The sequence below is a fragment of the Delphinapterus leucas genome, chromosome 17 (assembly GCF_059928025.1).
Source record: "Delphinapterus leucas isolate spDelLeu-1000000601 "Yukka" chromosome 17, BTC_Dleu_Yukka2, whole genome shotgun sequence".
Lineage (NCBI taxonomy): Eukaryota > Metazoa > Chordata > Mammalia > Artiodactyla > Monodontidae > Delphinapterus > Delphinapterus leucas.
The window spans coordinates 2,728,943-2,749,487 of NC_143145.1; the positions used below are offsets into that span (position 1 = coordinate 2,728,943).

The 20,545-nt window shown below is 43.3% G+C and overlaps 1 protein-coding gene across 2 annotated transcripts in view; it reads left to right on the top strand.

Moving 5' to 3' along the window:
* Positions 1 to 20,545, top strand: part of PTK2 (protein tyrosine kinase 2) — a 259,877-nt gene that overhangs the window by 20,199 nt on the left and 219,133 nt on the right. The window contains exon 2 of one of the 2 annotated variants that reach the window (XM_089898669.1): positions 10,160 to 10,256. The exons of the other annotated variant lie outside the window; for it this stretch is intronic. The gene's annotated coding sequence lies outside the window, so the exon portion shown is untranslated. The remainder of the gene's footprint in view (positions 1 to 10,159; positions 10,257 to 20,545) is intronic. 2 annotated transcript variants of the gene reach the window in all.

The window sequence follows — 20,545 nt, forward strand, 5'->3', positions numbered from 1 at the left end:
CTGGGGGAGGAAGGGGATAACACTTTCCTTAATTGGAGTTTTGAAGTTACTGCTCCCTGTCATTGGAGTCAATTACAGATATTCATCTCTTAATGCTGATATGCCCAGGAGGTTTTATGTGTTTCACCTTTGAAAATGTCTTTATGCCGATAGGTACTCTCAGATCCTGATATCAGTGCAGGAGTATATCATTTTAATTGAGCATATTCATTGCTTGGAAGGCATTTATAGAATCCTATTAGGTTCTTCTTGATATTTGCCTTTTAGCATGTCATTATATTGCAGATTAATCACTTCCAATTGATGGTTAGAGGGCGGCCTCAACTGCATAGTTAAATGGATTTTGAAATATGTAAATTTTCATTATACTTGCATCAAGGTTCAAAAAATGCTGCTGTAGCTTAAACTCAGAAATGTAACTGCTGTGAATTTGTGTGGGAATGGAAATCTCGCTTGTCGTAACTTTTGATAGCATGGGGAGAGTGTAAAGAAGTGTGGTGTTACTTGTGATTCAAACATTGGCTGTCATTGAAATGACTTTACTGCAGTAGAAGTCTCTCATATAAGCACTCTTGTGCCTTGTAATTTTAGGTTGAATTCATTAAGAAATATTATCAAGTCTTTAGCAACAGCTAATTTCATTGAATACAATTTTTCGATTAACAGTGATAATTGAAGGAAGGTCTTTTTCAGAAAAATTTCAGTCATGGCTCTGAGGTCAACAAGTCACAACCAAAACCTACCCCCAATCATTAAACTGCTGTATGGGAGGAAAAGTCAGGATGTTTCAGTGAAGTTCGCTGTTGATGCTACTGGTTCAGTAACACATAACAGATTAAAATACTTTGCACAGAGTACGTGCCGATGAAGAATACAGTGAATAACCATAGTTTAAATAACTATGTTTAAAAGCTTTACAGGTTTTAAGGCTTCCCTGGTGGTGCAGTGGTTGAGAGTCCGCCTGCCAATGCAGGGGACACGGGTTCGTGCCCCGGTGCGGGAAGATCCCACATGCCGCGGAGCGGCTGGGCCCGTGAGCCATGGCCGCTGAGCCTGAGCGTCCGGAGCCTGTGCTCCGCAACGGGAGAGGCCACAACAGTGAGAGGCCCGCATACCGAAAAAAAAAAAAGCTTTACAGGTTTTAAAAGCTGTAAATGTATAGCTTACAGTTTCATAATCTTTGTAAATTTGTCCAGCCAACCCTTCTTCTGCTTCCCATGTATTTTTTTTTAAATATTTATTTATTTATTTGGCTGTGCTGGGTTTTAGTTGCAGTATATGGGATCTTTAGTTGTGACATGAGAACTCTTGGTTGAGGCATGCATGCGGGATCTAGTTCCCTGACCAGAGATCGAACCCGGGCCCCCTGCATTGGGAGTGTGGAGCCTTAGCCACTGGACCACCAGCGAAGTCCCTCCCCATGTATTTTTACTGTCATCATTTGTATTCCACTTCAGGTTTTACTAAATTAGTGTTTTCTCCAGTTCTTTGAAAATATTCTCACCTGTAGTTCCACATACACTATTCTTGGAGGCCAGTTCCTCAGTACCATTGGCTCCTTGAATAAATAGCCGAGCAGTGTGGGAACCATCTGTTGATGCATCAACAGCCAAGGAAAGCCACCCAGAATCATTTGCCTTGTTCTTTAATTGATTATTGATGTTGTTTCCCATGTCCTCAACTCTTTGAGCAACTGTTCTTGCTGAAAGGCTGATAGTCTTAAGCAGGTTTGTTTTTTTCTCAGCACATTTCTTTGGCCGTGCAAACATCCGTGTAAACTGAGGGACTGTCTAGGATCTTGAGCAGAGAAGTGGTGCGTCTGATTGAGAGTCTGAGTCACGTGCGGCGTTGGGAACAGGCGCTGGGGTGGCCAGGGTGGGAGCAGGGAGGCCAGTGCTGTGTGGGCGTGGCTGCTGCCGTCATCTTTCGGCTCGGGTCAGCCTGGTGCTGGGGGATGTGACGCCAAGGGCAGTTTCGGGGCGTGTTTTGCAGGAAAAGGCGACCAGATTGGGTGGGGAGCGTGGGAGGAAAGGTTAGGGATGACACCCTCAGCAGCTGGCTGACAGGGTGTTGACCGCGTGCGGAAGGGTCGTGTTGGAAGGCCACGCCTGAGCTTTGAGGGGTCTGCTGGGCAGTTTACGCCGCTCTCTTTGGCGACGTTTCACTGCTCTGAGCGGGCTAGCAGCTCAGAGCATACGGTGCATCTGTCACGGTTTGGTCAGGAAAACAGAAGCCACTCTAGACTTTTTTTCAATATAGGAACTAGAATCCATCACTTCTGTTGCCATAGGGCTGGCAGGGTTGAAGGTCAAGGAAGCAGCCATTACAGTGAGTGTGTCCCAGGAGCTCATCTGGAATCAGTAGTGATCTGGACAGTTGGAGCCGCTGCTGCTGATCTCAGTGGTTGAAGCAGGTGGTTCCTGGGGTCTCCCTCTGGGACCACTGGGAATTCTCTGTGGAAGCCACTCTATCTCTTAGCTGCCACAGTTGGCGAATTCTTTTTTCTCCCTACGCATCGACCTGCAGCTATGCTTCTGCCCACAGCTGCCTCCTGAGAGTACTTTTCTCACTCATCTTACCAGTCTTGCACAAGTGCCTCTTATTAGTTACATCCAGCCCTGAGTCATGGCAGTAGGGGGTTTTGGGAAACCCAGTTCTGGCTTCTTCTCTGTGATGCACAGGAGAAGGTGGAAGGTGGTGGCTGCGATGCAGGGTTGACAGCAGTCCGTCCAGGACAACAACTGGGCAGCAGGTCTGAACTAGAGACGCATTTTAGAGTTAGCAGGAGACAGCATTCAGAGTGAGCTTGCCTGGGAGGTAAGCACAGCTAAGAGGAGAACAGACAGAGTCCTGGGGGCTCCGGAATTGACTGGTTAGAGAGAGGAGGAGGCACCTGTGAGCTGAGAAGAAAGCAGGGGAAGACGGCATCCTGGGAGCCAAGAGGAGGGGAGAGGAAGTGACCGACTCTTGTCAGGTGAGGCCAGAGTACTGACCACTGGATCGAGCAGTTTGGAGATTCTTGGTGATCTTGGATAGAGAAGTTTCTATGGAGTGGTGGGGGGCAAAGCCCGTGGGTTTAAGAGATAAAAAGAATTTGTGATATTGAGTATATTGGGTGTGTGCTTGTTTATGGGATTATTTGCATAATAACTGCTTTAAAGGCTGCGTGGGCTAATTCTAACATCTGTTTCATTTCAGTATTGACTTATCTTGATTGTCTTTTCCCATGGGAATCAAAGTGTGCCTGGCTCTGCCTATGCCGAATATATGTGGAGCACATCCTCCACATTTAGGGTATTTTGTTAGGGGCTCTTTGTCATATTTAAATCTGCTAATCTGGTGGTGGTTTGAATTCCAATCTCCTTTCCTAATCTACCTGCTACTATGTACTTTTCATTAAATAGCTTCTGCAGTTGCTCCATCCAGGTTTACTTTGCTGTCTCCAGGAGAGACAGGATAGAGTGTGCTTTACTCCTCCTTACCTAGATCTGGGACCCTGCACTTGCACACTGCTTCCATTGTGCAGGGAATGATGGTTTCTGGTTTCATCTGGGCCATTAATGTCCAAATGACTGTCCCTTGATCAGTTACCTCTCTTGGTCCCTACAGGAGATGCTCCTTCTAGTTACTTCCTGAATTTGGTTCATAGGTCCTTCTTTTGGTGTCTCTCTCAGGTAGACAAAATGACCCTTAGATATACCGTAATAACCATTAGTTCTTTTGAGTATGATTGAAGGGTTGACTTGTCTTGAATATATTAACTGTGCCTATTAATTAATTTGAGTAGAATAGTGTTTTGTTAATATTTTTAAGCCTTTTGCACAGTAGAACTTTCTGGGAATGTTATTCGCAGTGCAAAACAGAGCAGTGGTTAAGAGCATGGACTTTGGACAGATTTTACTTTGAGTCTCAGATCTGATCCTTCCTCCCTGTGTGATGGTGACGAGGTTACTTAAACTGTAATTTTGTTATCTCATTTGTTAGGTAGAGATTATCATAACTCTCTTACAAATGTGGTATAACATAGTTCGTACATGGCTAGTCATATAAATAAATAAGGAAAGAATCAACCTGATGTTCAACAAATACAGTTCCTAACAATGTAGATATTTCTGTCGTGGGAATTTGAAGGCTAATCTTTTTTTTTTCTTTTTTTTTTAAAAGATTTATTTTTATTTATTTAGGCTGCGCCGGGCCTTAGTTGCAGCATGCATGCCGGATCTAGTTCCCCCACCAGGGATCGAACCCGGGCCCCCTGCATTGGGAGCGCAGAGTCTTACCCACTGGACCGCCAAGGGACGTTCCTGAAGGCTAATCTTAATCATTCTCCGATTTAGTTTGATCACTTTCTCCAAGAACTAGAAGGCAGTTTATATTCATCATTCACTCTGGAGGCATAATAGGCAATCTGTTATTAGTGTTGTTGTTAATATTGTTTTTTCTGAATTTAGTAACTTCACCTCTTCTCTCTTGTTAATGTATTCACTTAGTCATTAGTTTAGTACCAGGCATCTCAGAGATGCCTGAGACACTGCATCCCAACCTGTGAGCAGCACCACAGTCTAGTATTAGAATATTTTTGGCTAGAAAATTAGTTTGAAGCATAAAGAAGCTTTTGTTTGCCCAGATGATTTTCATAATCATATTCACATTCTTTATATATTTTTGGTTTTTCAGAAAGTTACTTCTGATCTAGTATTTTTTAGAATACAGGTTGCAGCTTGCCTACGTACAAAACTGTTGGTAGACTGAGCTTAGAGGAAGGGCAGCCTGTGTGAAATGGTTGTATATTTTGGACACTGGAGACCGTCACAGTTAACTTAAATTGTTACGATGTTATGGGTTAAGAAATAGTGGGTTTCGGCCTTATTTTGCACTTAGCATCAAACGACCAATTCTTCTCCAGGAGTTCAGCCTACATGCTTAATTCGAGCCAGATAACTTATAATTTGTCAGTGTGTCATGTTGAATGTTACTCAGCTTTAGGAAGAGTTTTTCTGCTGTGCTTGCTTTGGAAAGCCCAGATCATGTTCATTGTTTTAACAGTAATATTATCTGGTTAATTTGGGAAACCAGGATAGCATCATGATTTTAAAAGTGCTGTTAAGCTAGTGTTTGAACCCCTGATCTCTCCCTTGCTCGCTGTGTGACCTTGAAAATTTCTTAGTTTCTTTCAGACTTAGCTTTCTTATGTGTAAAATGGGGACACTAATAGTACCCAGCTAGAGGCGTGGGGAGCTAGAACTTACAAAGCTCTTAGGAGAAAGGCCGTCACTGTATGATGATTAGGGCTGTTATTGAGACTTACTGAGAGACGGATGTTAGAAAGCTGGCCACGCTGGATTGTGCATTGAAATGGGGACACTGCAAGCAAGGCGATGGAAGGAAATATTGTCCCTGTTAGTGACACACAGATTTAGAGTGTGAGACTGGTGGGAAATTTTAGTTTGCGTGTTAGAAAGGGGAAGGGGTTCAGAGCAGTCCGGGTGTCTATTTATACCCATCATAAAACACACCATTCATGCCCAAAATGTAGAGAGTATCCATCTTACAAATATCTTCAGGGACCTGGCAGTGTATTTTATTGTATAGTGAGACAAGCTTAGTTTCTGTTTATCTATCTGGAGTAAAAGATTTTATTTATGTATTTTAATTATACAGTTTGGGAAATATCTAGTTTTCTGCTCTGTTTGAACTAGTTCAAATTTTTATGCTTATATTTTATCAGTTTTGTAGTTAAAATGCATAGCTTCATATTCTTAATAAAGATAGATTGGCTCATGTGATAAACAGGAGTGCTGGAACTCAGCATGCACTGGGTGTCCCACTGCTAACGTGGCAAGTGAGCAGGCCTCCTGTTGCTTAAAATGAAATGTTGTTACTTACTTGAATTCTCCTTAAAATACAGTATGAAGCAAAGAGCAGTTATGACGCACTCAAAATCTAGTGTATCCATTCATTTATTCAGGCATTATCACTCATGCATCGAGTACATGTTTATTGATTAAGTACTCGACGTGTTTGATACAGTGTATACTATTGGGTATATAGTGGTGAACAAAAACCAGACCTGGGGAGTGTTTTGCCTTTCACAGCAAGAAGAAAGCCAGTTGTAAGAGACTTGCATTTCAATGAATGGAGTTTTCAGGTTTGTACTCCTCTAATAGAAAAGAGGTCAAAAACAAACAAGAAAAGAAAAGAAAAGGCAGAGGGCCTCTAAAGAGCACATGTTACTTACCTCCTGCCACTGACTGGAGTTTTTTTGACCTTAACTTTGGTTTTATTTAATAGTGTGTCGGTCCTGAGGCTGCAGAGCTGAAAGAGGCTGCCATTGTCCCTAGAATCTTGCTGTTTGGGTGGAGGGAGAGGCTGACAGATTGGGTCGGATTTAACATCCACTCTAGTAAGCATGTTAAACCGGAAGCTACACCCCAAGGGTCCTTGGGGACAGGGCCGTGTCTCCCCTGTTGACTGATGTGTAGTCCAGTGCCCGGTACCATGCATGGCATGTGTCAGTCACTCCAGAGATCCCTCTGTCAGTGATGGGATGCTGGGGGAGTGCAGGAGAGAGGGACGTGGCTCCCTCCAGGTGTGCATCCTGGTTCAGCCAGGGCAGGAATATCCAGGTGGAGGGACCTGCAAATGGCATAGAGGTGTGAGGGAGGGCACATGTGTTCTGTAAACTGGAAGTAGTTTACCTTTGCTGGAGTGTAGGATTCCTAGGAGACTGATGTTGAGAGATGTTAGGACTCTGGAGAGTTAGATTGGGCTTGATCAATAAGGGCCTCATGTCATAACGTGCAGGAAGCCAGATTCCCTAAGGCCCAGGCTGACACTTTTCATATTACATAATGCATGCCGTGTCAAAAAGCATCATCATGTCTCGGGGTACCAATCCATTAGTGATAACTTGCCTATTGAAATTCTGTAAGCCATTGGTGAACTTTTCATCTTTTGGGGAGGATGAGGATATAGAATAAATATTTGTTTTCTCAGGAATAAAAATAGTTGAGACTCTTGAAGGCCAAGCAAAGTCTGTATGTCTTTGACTTCTAGTTCGCTAGAAGCATGCCAGGTATGTAGAGTAGGTACTCAGTACGTGAATAAACGCAGAAAGATCCTTGCTTTCATGTGCACTGCTGTAGCAAGCATTACACTGGGTTCTGGAGCGTGATCGCTGAGAAATGACCCTCTGCAAGGTCTCCAGGCCAGTGAGGGGCAGAGAGAAGCAAGTCATTGGTGATGGGACAGCAGGTGAGTACGTTGTAGAGAGACGCACAGGGTAAGTGTGATGGATAGTCACCTTCCTCTGACCACTGAATCCCGTGTTCTTAGTTCTTTTTATGCCTGCTGCTTATTTTCCCCATACTTTCCGATAGCCTTTTAGTAAATCTTCCACAAGGTCAGTCACATAGACTCTTCACATTCTCTTTCTGGGATATGATTTCCTGGAGATCTCTGTTTTCTTCTTTTCTGAGCTGGTTGCTCCTTACGCCTTTTCCTGTGGTGTTGCCCCTGGATGTTCCTTTGCTCTCATCCTTTGGCTTTTCTCCAGAGTTGAGTTTCATGTTTGTGGTATCGCTTGTGTGTGTGTTTCTTGACTGACTTCTTCGTTTGGGTGGCACACACCATACAGAGGTGAATCACTTTAGAAAGGTGGTCCAGTGTCTTTGGGCAGGTGCGGCAGCCTTCCAGATTCCTTTCTCACGAGGCACGTTGCTCCGACTGTCCTGTCCTGCCGCGCAGCTCCCGTTCTGGAACCTCCTTTCACTGTTGCCCTGGAGATGCCCTTATCTCTGCATGGACGCTGGTGTTTGTCCATGGCTTCCTCCTACTTTGTTATGCTCACATTTTGGTGGAGGACTTGCTCCAGTGGCTTCCTGAGGTAGGACGCTTAAGAGGCAGAAAGTTGGAGAGTGAGCGTGATGGAGAAGGTGATTGGTGGTGTGGCCGGTGTGGAGTTCTGTGTTGGCATCGCTCTGCTCCGTTGCCTCCTGTGCGCCATGTTACTGGTTTTCAGTTCAGAAGCTTATTCTAATTTTTTATTCTTTGTATGTAACTTTTTTCCTTTCCATCTTTAGAAGCTTGTAGGAATTAAAAAATTTGTCCAAGTCTTTTTAAATGGCATGAAGTGTGGGTCTCTTTTCATCTACTGTTCTGCTTGTCTAGTGGGGACCTTCATTCTGGTAACTTTTATCCCTCAGTTATGGGAAAATTTTTTCAAGTTATTGTGCTGAAGATTTTCTCCCTTCTGTTTCCTTGTTCTGTCTTTCTGGAAGTCTTGTTATCCACAACTTGGGTGTTATAGACAAGTTCTGTAATTTTCTTATACTTTCACTCCAGTATACTTTTCTTCCCACCTTCCCTCCCTCCCTTCCTCCCTGCCTCCCTCCCTCCCTCCCTCCCTCCCCCTCCCTCCCTTCCTTTCTTCCTTCCTTTTTATTTTGCTTTCAGGGAAATGTCTTCAATTTGACTTAACCTTCTTCTTTAGTTTTTTATTTCTGTGCTCAGGTTCTTTAATATCCAAGAGTACTTCTTTTGTTCTTTTAAAAGAACATCCTGGTTTTTTTTTTTTTACATCTTTATTGGAGTATAATTGCTTTACAATGGTGTGTTAGTTTCTGCTTTATAACAAAGTGAATCAGTTATACATATACATATGTTCCCATATCTCTTCCCTCTTATCACAAAGCACCGAGCTGATCTCCCTGTGCTATGCGGCTGCTTCCTACTAGCTATCTACCTTACGTTTGGTAGTGTATATATGTCCATGCCTCTCTCTTGCTTTGTCACAGCTCCTTCCCCCTCCCCATATCCTCAAGTCTGTTCTCTAGTAGGTCTGTATCTTTATTCCTGTCTTACCCCTAGGTTCTTCAAGACATTTATTTTTTCTTAAATTCCATATATATGTGTTAGCATATGGTATTTGTCTTTCTCTTTCTGACTTACTTCACTCTGTATGACAGACTCTAGGTCTATCCACCTCATTACAAATAGCTCAATTTTGTTTCTTTTTATGGCTGAGTAATATTTCATAGAACATCCTGTTTTTGTTTATTGATTGCAGTGTCTTCTTATCTCTAGGTTATTGATTGTATAGTTTCTGTTTCTTTCAAGTTATTTCCCTCCTTGCTTCCTTCCCTCCCACCCTCCCACCCCCATCCTTCCGTCTGCCATGGACTGGGCCTTTTGACTTTTACATCAGGATATTCTGGGTGGACCATTTGTTGGGGAATCCCCAGTGTATCTTTAGATCTTTCTCCTTGGCCTGAACAGATTCCCCAGACTCTTATCTGTAGAATTCTGGGGGCTGAGTGGGTGGGTGGTGGGAAGCTGAAGCATCCACCGTTGAGTTATGTACGCTGATGAAGTCCGCCTGTGTTAGTGCAGCTGGACAGGGGGACTTCAGTCCAGAGACCACGGAGTGACCATGCAGTCTGTGTCAGAGACGGTGTTGAGGTTCTGGCTGTGGCTTAAGCAGCTTCACCTGCTCCTCTGTGTTTAGGCCTCCACCTTCCTCACCCCCAGTTGTCTGCACGGGTGCTGCCAGTTCTGAGCCTTCTGGGATACCGATGTGTAAATGGAATTGGGTCTTAGTTTTTTCCACTGCTGGCTTAGCATCTGGCTTTCTTGGCCTGCTGAGTCATTTACTATGCTTACAGTCTTTCATAGTTTCCGTTTCCTCCAAGATTTTTTCTTCTTTTTTCTTATTTGTTTTGTTTTGGTTTTTATCTTCCATGCGAGAAACTTTTCTCACAGCTTCCAGAATTCCCTTTCTTTTTCTCCTTTCAGTTCTGCCTGAGCTATGTTTTGTTTTTAAAATTTTTTATATCTCTTTAGTGTGATTTTGGTGGGAGAGGATGAAATAGATGTATATATTGTTGGTGATCTTACCCTGAACTTATTCGCTAACTTAGTGACTCATTAATATGTGCTTCTTGATATGTTTTAATAGTTTTCAGTTTTGCACATTATTTTCTTAACTGGAGTGTAGGTTTGAAGACAGGGACTTGATAACATGTTTTTATCCCTCATTCCAGGTCTGGCATGGTATGCGTGGTAGGTATTGAAGCTGACTGTGAGGGGATGAACACAATAGAGCTTTGAAGAAGTGGTGGCGAAGACGGTTTTATAAACGCACGTTGTCTTTTCTTGTCAGGTTCTTTCTGACCGCTATGGAAAGAGGAAAGAGAAACTAGGAGTATTTGTAAATCATCGTTTGACTTCGTCACAGAGTTATGGTGGCCTTCTGAACTGTGAGTCTGATTCTCTTGCCACACTTGTGTCTTGGTTTTTTGTTTTGCTTTGATTTTTCTTTCCCCTATCTTAGGGTTTCTTTGACACACAGTAGAAACTAACAAAAGGTAGTGAATTTTGCAGAGTAAGTGAGAGAAAAAACAAAAGTTATTTAGTACCTTCTCTGTATAGATACTATGTATATATTTTTGCTGAGGTAGTGTAATAATAATGATTAACAACAACAGTAACATCGCATGCTTTAAAATAGTGCCTGGTGCCTTATAAACACCAAGTTATAGCTGCTGATGGGTCCTCACAATAACCCCGTGAGTGAGGCCGCTCCTCTCCCCTCTTTCACGTTTGCATAACTTAAGTACAGAGAGGTTAAAGGTTACTAAGCTAGTAAATGCAAAGCTGGGATTCAGACTCAGTCTGGTTCAGAGCTTGTGCCCTTTACTCTGGTACCTGATTCTCATGGGCTCTGGATTCAGATGGCAACTTAGCTACTTACTAACTCTTGACTAGCTACCTAAACGTAGCTTTCCCATCCAACAAACAGTGTTTTGATAGCACCTCCCAGGGTGGTGAGAGGTGTGTAAGGTGCTCAGCACTCACAAATGTTAGCAGTTACTCCGTGGGAGTTTTCCCGTTTTAATGAGAGGAAGACTGGGCTCTTTGTAATTTGTAACTTCGGAATTTGTTTTATGCTCCACCGCTGGGAAGTTGTAAACTTGAGATTCTATCCCAGTTTGTCATTTCCAAAAACTGCTCTTTCTGGTTAGTTTAGTGGTAAATCAAGGACAGACAGTTGGTAGACGATTCATACATCTCTCCTGGGGTATTGGCATTGGTAAGCACTTTGTTGTACCAATATGTTGTGTTGGTAAAAGCCTCATGAACTTGGACTTCATGGATTCAGTATTCATGACAATTTATAACTGTGTTGAATTTCACTTTGGCCAGTGTCCTTGTCTTGGATGTCCGAGTGGCAGGGCCCTGGTTGTTTTCCCATTTCCTTCTGAAGGTCAGCTCACTTTCCTCCTTTGTTCTCTTTCTTCCCAAGCCACTTCTGTTTCTACGGAGGCTAGGTATTAGGGAAGGGAAATTATGTCATGCAGTTTCAATTTCCTAGCAAGGCCCGTAAGTCTTACTCCTGTTTTTCCAATTCCCGCTGCTCTTTATGGGCTGCCAGAGGAGCCTCTTCTGCATGGCTGTGCCAGGTGTAATTGTGCCGCAGGTCGTGAGGTGACAGCCTTGTTTCATTCCCTCCTCCCAGTCCAGATGATATGTTTCTTCCTGTAACTGTAACATTTATTTGGGTGAAAGTCTGTTTCCTAGAGTCTTCGAAATAAAAAAGATTTTATTTCACCTCTGCATCTTTTCTGCTTGACCCGTAGGTGGTTTTTGCTAAATGCTGAATGAAGGAATATTTAATGCTTGGCACAAAATAAGTTCTCTTAGTAGATCCAAACAAGAGGCAGAATATCAAGTGTAGCTTTTCAGCAGCATTAGCGCTTAAAAATATCTCATCTTGGTATAGCACAAGACGGTTACATGAGGGGGCAGTATTTAGTAGAAGTTACTCAAAAATCTTCTTTTTGATATAATACGCAGTGGAAGAAAAGCCTGACGGGAGGGGGGTGAGATGCCAGGCCAGCTCCTGATGGACCAAGAGCCTCTGCCCCAGCTCCGTGGAGCTTTTAGTACCAAGACATAATCTACTGATTCTGCGTTGGCTCTTTTTTTTTTCTCCCCCAGTGTTTGAAAATATATAAGCCTAGGAAACTAACCTTCTAAACAGTGTTCCTGTAATTGTTTCCCCCAGCTCCAGACAAACAGTCAGACCACATGAGTAATTCTGGCCTCCCCCAGAGTGAGTCCAGAGCTGTGATGCTGAGGTCCGGGCCCCTGGATCTACCTGAGTGCCCCATCATAAACCCCTGGCCCGCCTGAGCCCCTGCAGAATGGCTCTGCTCCCGAAGCTGCTTTGCCAGAGCTGGCTCTTGGTTCTTGCTGTGTTTTGGGGTGTTGGGCTAGAAGGCAGGGACTTGGGATGGAGGAGTTTACAACCACAACCCTAAGAAAGCAAAGCAAAGTTTTGGAGAAGCGGAGTTGCTGAAATATGTATGGAGATCATTTTCAGGGTTAATGGTTTGTGGGAAGGTGGTAGACAGAAGGAAGGCTGCCTTGAGACCCTCTGAAGACCCCCATTTTGTGAATAAAGACATCTTTTAAGCATCTCGTGCCCCCCTCCTGGAGGCCCCTGGAATCCTCCGCTTTAGACGTTTCTTTTAGCGTTTGCATCCATGTTTCCTAACTATATTTCTGTACTAGTCAGGAGTCACTGATGCATCAATTTTAGAAGAAGTTACATTTTCAACTTTGCTATATAGTTAAATCACAATTTTTGTTTAGACCCATAATTTAGTTTTTAATTTTTCTTGACTTTGTAAACATTGCTCACTGTTGAGCCAGTTAATTCAGTGTGATTACGTTTCCTTTTTTGTTCAACTTTTTGTTTTCCTGCTTTCTTGGACCTCTAATGGCCACATTTGTTTTCTGTTTGCTTAATATTCTTAAGTCTGGCTAAGAGTTCTCACCTCCTCTCCTAGGTCTGTAAGTAAGGCTGATCAAGTATTTTAATTCTGTCTCAGCCCCGGACACACCTGCCCTTTCCCTGCCTCCTCTGGACAGATGTTCCTCCTGCCTGCTTGAAGAACATAGGGCAGATGGGGCAGGAGCAGGGAAACAAGGTAGAAACGTTGATGGAGAAAAGTATGGTGGAAAGTGCAGAGGGAGGGGACGACTGTCTTCCTGGGGGAGCCTGCAGGGAAAGAGAAGAAAGGCTGGCTGTGGCTGTGGAAGGGCATTCCAGGTAGAGAAAGTGCAAGAATAAGCACAGAGATGGACCTAGATTGTACAGAGACTGTACATATTAACCGAGTTACAGACTCTACCCTTAAGAGATTTAAACAGGTTTACATGGGAAATGTGATTCAGATTGTTAAATGTCTGATGTAAATTTTTAATGTTGTCCTAAAACCTGAGCATAGGAGATATCAGGACACTTGAATCCAAGTGATAATCTTAAACTGTTGATTTCATGTATTGATTCATGGAAAAAAATCCTTATAGAGCACCTGTCACAAAAAATAAAATTGGCATCTGGCTGTCCAAACCAGTCATTGGCGCCGGACTGTGCTGAAGCTACGCTCTGTTTGTCAGGCAAGAACAGGGCATTTAAGAAGCTGTTCTAGAAGCTGTTCCACATTTGGCTGCACTGGGAATGTGGCAAGCAGAGTGGGTGGAAAATGTCACTGAGGTGTGTACGCATCAGTCTAATTTGTATGGCATAGCTGTAGCATCCTGGAGGAAAGTAAGCCGTTCGTGATGAGGTCATGCGAGACCAACGGTGATTAGATGAGATCCTTTTGCAAAGAAGTGTCAGTGCATTTGAAATGCTGAGGCAAAATCGTAAGAAATAAGGTCCACAGAGGCTTTCATGATTGCCAGCTCCAGGGCACCTCTTATGTAAACACCTGGTAGTTTTCATGTGTGGTCGGGACCCTGCACCTGCATTTAGTTCAGTGCGTCCAGTGTGTGCACGTTACCTGCTGTGTGAGCCTCCAGTTTCATATGCACAGCTCTCTGAAGAGTGCATCTTTATCTTTCCAGTCTCACATTGTGATTCAGGAACTTTGGGTGAATGTAATAATCATAATAGCTGCCATTTATGTGTCAGTCGTTGTGTGAGTTAGAATATTATTTAATTTTTTATAGTAATTCAGGAACGTAGCAGTTACTATTCACGTTTTGTAGATGAGAAATGGGACTTAGAGATGTTAAGAAACTTGCCCAAGGTTTCATATGGTGGTTATCGAGTTTTCAGGTTCCTTTGCAGTAAGTCTTAGCCCTTGGCGCTCCTGCATGTGGGTCGTGCTTTCATAGCGAGGAGCGTCGTGCTGCCTGCTCAACTGCCCGTGGACCTTCCCGCAGCACTGTGCTTCCTTTCTGTGCTGTCAGCCACGTGTCGACCACGATGCGTGTATTCAGCGTGTATGTATCGCCCATGCTGACTTGCATTACCACTGTATCTGCAGAGCTCTTCAGGTAGTTGCCAATCAGGTGTTCCTGGCTCATACTACGGAAAGAGTGAGGTTTCAGCAAATACTTGTAAAAATAGGGAAATTGGTCCATTCCTGTCCCTAAAAGTGGGGAGACAGCTTTTCCTGTGGTGTTTACATTCAGAGTAAGGAGAGGAAGGGATTTTTTTTCTTTCTACCTGTTTTGGCATATCATAGATATTTTTTTTAGGGGGGCAAGTAGGGTGTTGGGAATTGGGATGGTAAGGAAGCATTTTAGATTTTTGTCTACTCATGAATTCTAAGTGGCTTATCAAAATATGCAAACTTTTCAGCATTTCTTCTTTGATTAACTGTATATTAAAAAGAGGATAGATGTCTCACTAAAAAGAACAAAAATTTGCCACTTGCAGCGACGTGGATGGACTTGGAGGGCATTATGCTAAGTGAAATAAGTCAGACAAAGAAAGACAATACTGTATGTTATCACTTACATGTGGAACCTGAAAAAATACAACAAACTAGTGAATATAACAAAAACAAAAAAGCCTCACTGATGTAGAGAACAAACTAGTGATTACCACTGGGGAGAGGGATTGGGGAGGGGCAGTATAGGGGTAGGGGAGTAAGGGGTACAAACTATTAATAAAATAAACTACAAGGATATATTGTACAACATGGGGAATATAGCCAATGCTTTATAATAACTGTAAATGGAGTATAACCTTTAAAAATTGTGAATCAGGGCTTCCCTGGTGGCCCAGTGGTTAAGAATCCGCCTGTGAATGCAGGGGACACGGGTTTGAGCCCTGGTCCGGGAAGATCCCACATGCGGCGGAGCAGCTAAGCCCATGCACCACAACTACTGAGTCTAGGGCTCTAGAGCCCGCGAGCCACAACTGCTGAAGCCCGCGCACCTAGAGCCCATGCTCCGCAACAAGAGAAGTCCACGCACTGCAATGAAGAGTAGCCCCTGCTCGCCGCAAGAGAAAGCCCGTGTGTAGCAATGAAGACCCAACACAGCCAAAAATAAAATAAATTAATTAAGAAAAAATTGTGAATCACTATATTGTAACCTGTAACTTATGTAATATTTGTACAGCAACTATACTTCAGTTTAAAAAAAAAGATGTCTCAATAAACCCTTCAATTGAAAAAATGGCCAAAAGGTTTGATTAGGCCTTTCATCCCCTTCATATGGATAAGAATAAGCACACAGAAAGATGCTCAGCATCGTTAACCATTGGGGAAATGCAGATGACAACCACATTGAGATACCATTGCAATCCTATTAGAATGGCTATAGCATTAAAACAGAACAAGACAACACAGGGTGACAGTGCCCAGTGACAAAGCTGTGAAGCAGTTAGAACTCTCTTGCTTTGCTGGTGGGGATGCAAAGTGTTATAACCACTTTGGAAAACGATTTGGCAGTTTCTTATAAAGTTGAGCATATACTTATCATACAGTCCAGTAATCCTACTTGGAGGTATTTACCCAAGGGAAATGAAAATTTATGTCCATGTGTATGAATTTTTATAGCAGCTCTATTCATAATCACTTAAAATGGAAAACAACTCAGATGCCCAACAGCTGGTAAATGGATGAGCAGGTTGTGGTCCGCCCTTACGGTGGAATCCTATTCAGCAATAGGAAGGAATTAACCACTGACATAGGTGGCAAAATGGGTGAATCGCCAAAGCATTGTACCAAGTGAAAACACAAAGCGCTAATATAACTTTGATTCCACTTATACAACATTTTGGTAAAGGCAAAGCTCTGAGAATAAAAATTAGGTGAGTGGTTGCCTAGGGCTGAGGGTGGGAGAGACCTGTGTACAGAAGGGCATGAGAGCACTTCTTGGGGTGATGGAAGGAGGCCGTATCCTCCATGGCCATACAACTGAGTATGTTTGTCAGAACTCACTGAACTGGAGGTTTTTCTGTATGGAAATCATACACCAAACTTAAAAAAAAAAAGATAGTTGACTTCTGTGTATATACATACAGATAGATATTGCGCACACTTCAGCTCAGCTTTTCTTTCAAGCTGGATTTAATTTTACTTTTCTGGATGAGGTATCCTGGACGTTTAAGTGAAATATATTTTAGCATAGACACTACCTTGAAGTCCTTGGCTGATTTTTGTATGCTTATTTATTCACGACCTCTAAAGACTTTATAACGTGGCTTGTCTTCGTATAATACAATTGTATATTACAGATGTCATGTAATTAGCATAAGTAGAAGTTGTTTTAAAAGTTAAATTATTTTAGGATTCCTTCCATGTTGTTCAAGCTCTTGTAGCTCTGGAGAAAATAGTTTTACCAGCTTTAAAAATTAATACGAACTGTTTCCTCAGATTAATGGGACAAATTTATTTTATTTTTTAAATATTTATTTATTTATCTATTTGGTTGCACTGGGTCTTAGTTGCAGCAGGTGGGCTCCTTAGTTGCAGCAGGCGGGCTCTTTAGTTGCGGCTCAAGGGCTTCCTCCTTAGTTGCATCTTACTGGCTCCTTAGTTGTGGCATGTGAACTCTTAGTTGTGGCATGCATGTGGGATACAGCTCCCTGACCAGGGATCGAACCCGGGCCCCCTGCATTGGGAGCGCAGAGTCTTAACCACTGCCCACCGGGGAAGTCCCGAGACAGATTTAATTATGCAGTCTTCATCTCTTTTGTTTAGTCAGCTATAATTGTAGGGTACAGTTAGTTATATTTTACACTGCTAGAAATAATAAGAACGTACACAGAAAATAATACACATTAGCTTTACTGAACTTAAGACTTAATTGTGACTGTAAATACACTTTCTTAAAAGTATGTAAGAGAGTTGCTTGTTATTACTTTGTGGTGCCTTTTGATGTCCTCCAGAGCTGTTATTTAGCACTTTTTCCCAATAGGCCCTTGCTTAAGAAAGGCTTGTATAGGGCAGGGAGGGAAATTAAAGTGGAAAGTTGTGTGTGTATATGTGTGTTTTAATTTTTATTTAAAAATAAAAGTTTGTTTGACTTTAGAAAATAAGAAGACCGCTATTTTAAATGATGAGCTCTTCATAATTTTAGGATGGGAGGATACTCCACTGTGTGGTTATAATAGAATCAGTGATAAAATGAGGCTGGTTTTTGTTCCTTTATTGCACGTGCCCCTCTGTGTTTGAGACCCACCTTACTCTTCCTTAGAGATGTAAACCACTGGGTGCCCAGACCTGCTCACCGCAGCCCCTGCCTGCCGCCCTTTGTATGGAGAGCATACGCCAGAGATCTGCTAGTAGCCTTCTTGATAGCATATTGAGGGACAGAAGAGAGATTGGAATTGTTCTGCTTACATTTTGCTGTCTGGCTCCATCCCTGTGTTTTTCTCTGGAACCTGCACTAACTTAACCCTGGTTCTGAAGTCTGAGAAGAGGGCTGGGATGCTTCTTACAGTTAACGGTGTTTCTGGGTGCTGTCAGTGGTCCCTTCGTGTGGACGCGGGAGGGCAGTTTTCCGGGTGCTCCCTCTGGTTGGGATCATGTGTCGTTGTTGCACCACACGTGTGGAGTGTAACTGCCGTGTACAGTGTCTTCTAAGAGGTTTCAGTGTGACTCACTGTTCAATTGAAAGGTTATTGTATGTGCAGAATAGAAAAAAAATAGTGGAGTGTACACTTAAAAAATATGTAACCATATTTATTATATTTTTCAAAAGGATACTTAACAGGTCTTCTTAAACAAAATGTACTAAAAGATATTAAACTCAGTTTTATCTTTTCTGGGTGACGGGATCTGCGGTATGAACACTTGTCGATTTCAGTATGCAATGACACAACTTTTGCCTTTTTCGTCAATATCATACCACTAGGTTGGCGCCTCTGAAAGCCCCTCCAGCATCCTTTCTAGTTTGCTGCTCCTTGTTTTGTTTTTTAAATTTTTAAAAATTGAAGTATAGTGGGTTTACAATGTTTCAGGTGTCTAGCATGTTTTGTTTTTTTAAATGAAAAAATTCTTTTCTTTCATGGAAAAGTTGTAAGATGCAGTATAGGGAACTCCCAAATACTGTACTTCACCTAGATTCACCAAATATTAAATTAACATTTTGTTACATTTGCCTGCGTGCCTTCCCTACCCCATCCCCGTTTTCCTCTTCTCTCCCTCCCCATCCCTCCCTGCCCTCTCTCTCTGTCCCTCCATATATATATGTGCACATACACACACATATATTTACTTTTTCTATTTAAAGAGGTTTCTCCACAATGCTATCCTTTTTTAAAAAATTAATTAATTTTATTTTTTGGCTGCGTTGGGTCTTCATTGCTGCGCACGGGCTTCCTCTCGTGGCGAGCGGGGGCTACTCTTCATTGCGGTGCGCAGGCTTCTCATTGCAGTGGTCTCTCCCATTGCCAAGCACGGGCTCTAGGCGTGCGGGCTTCAGTAGTTGTGGCACTTGGGCTCAGTAGTTGTGCCTCGTGGGCTCTAGAGCGCAGGCTCAGCAGTTGTGGCACACGGGCTTAGCTGCTCTGCGGCATGTGGGATCTTCCCGGACCAGGGCTCAAACCTGTGTCCCCTGCATCGGCAGGCGGATTCTTAACCACTGCGCCACCAGGAAAGTCCCCATATATTTACTTTTTACCAAGGCCTTTGAGAGCAGGTTGCAGCCGTCACGCCCTCTATCCCCTTAAATACTTCGGTGAGTATGTGCTAAGAACAATATGACCGTGATATAATTCATATAATTATCAAATTTACAAAATTTAACATTGCCTTTGCAACCCAAACACTTATCAAAATGTAGACCATTGTCATTTTGTTGTTGAACCCAAGTTCGTGTGCCCAACTCACTGTGAGGCCAAACAAACCAGAACGTTGGAATTTGAAGAACAGAACGGTGTATTGCAGGACCAAGCAAGGAGACCAGGCGGCTCGTGCTGAAAAGACCTGAACTCTCCGATGGTTCTTGGGGAAGAGTTTTTATAGGTAAAACTCAGGGGGAGGGCTGCAGGGTGTGTAACCACCCTCTGATTGGTTGGTGGGGAGGTAAAAGGGTGGTGTTCGAGGAATTTCAGTCATCAGTCTTCTGCTTCCAACCGGTCTGGGGTCTATGTGCTTCTGCTCAGCCTGAAGATAACATCTTCCACCTGGGTGGGGCCCTTAGTTCCTGTAGAAGCAGTCAGAGATCTGTATCAGATTGTTAGGTATATCCCTTGAGGAGGAACCAGGATCCTGGTTTATCACTGCATTATTCTTTCTTTCTTTTTTTTTTTTTTTTTTGCGGTACGCGGGCCTCTCACTGTTGTGGCCTCTCCCGTTGCGGAGCACAGGCTCCGGACATGCAGGCTCAGCGACCATGGCTCACGGGCCCAGCCGCTCCGCGGCATGTGGGATCTTCCCGGACCGGGGCACGAACCTGCGTCCCCTGCATTGGCAGGCGGACTCTCAACCACTGCGCCACCAGGGAAGCCCTCTTTCTTTTTTTTTAATATATAAATTTATTTATTTTATTTATTTATTTTTGACCGCGTTGGGTCTTCATTTCTGTGCGCGGGCTTTCTCTAGTTGCGGTGAGCAGGGGCTACTCTTCATTGTGGTGCACAGGCTTCTCATTACGATGGCTTCTCTTGTTGCCGAGCATGGGCTCTAGGCACGTGGGCTTCAGTAGTTGTGGCATGCGGGCTCCGTAGTTGTGGCGCAAGGGCTCAGTTGCTCCGTGGAAATGTGGGATCTTCCTGGACCAGGTATCGAACTCGTGTCTCCTGCAGTGGCAGGTGGATTCTTAACCACTGCGCCACCAGGGAAACCCCTGCACTGTTATTTCTTGACTGCTCTTCCTTTGTTTCTGCATTCCCTCACTCCTCTAATTAGTAACTGTTGGAATCTGCCCTTTGGAACTCAGGGAAGGTCTAGGAGGCTGAAACCTTTCTTACAAACAAGAAATGGGGGGCACAGAAAGTCCCTCCATGCTCACAGTCCCTGCCCCAGCACCCTCCCCCGCCCACCCAGCCCGAGACAACTGCTGTTTTTCTTCCACCTCAGATCAGTTTTGCCTGTGCCTGTTGTAGGATTTCATGTCAACGGAATTGTATAGTATGAATGACTGTGTAAGGCATTTTTTAGCACAGTATAGTTGAGATTCATCTATGTTGTTGTGTAATTGGCTCCTTTTTATTGCTGAGTAGTATTTCCTTGTATGAGTCTGTCATATCTTGTCTATCCATTCTTTCTCGGTAAACACCTTTATTTTTGAA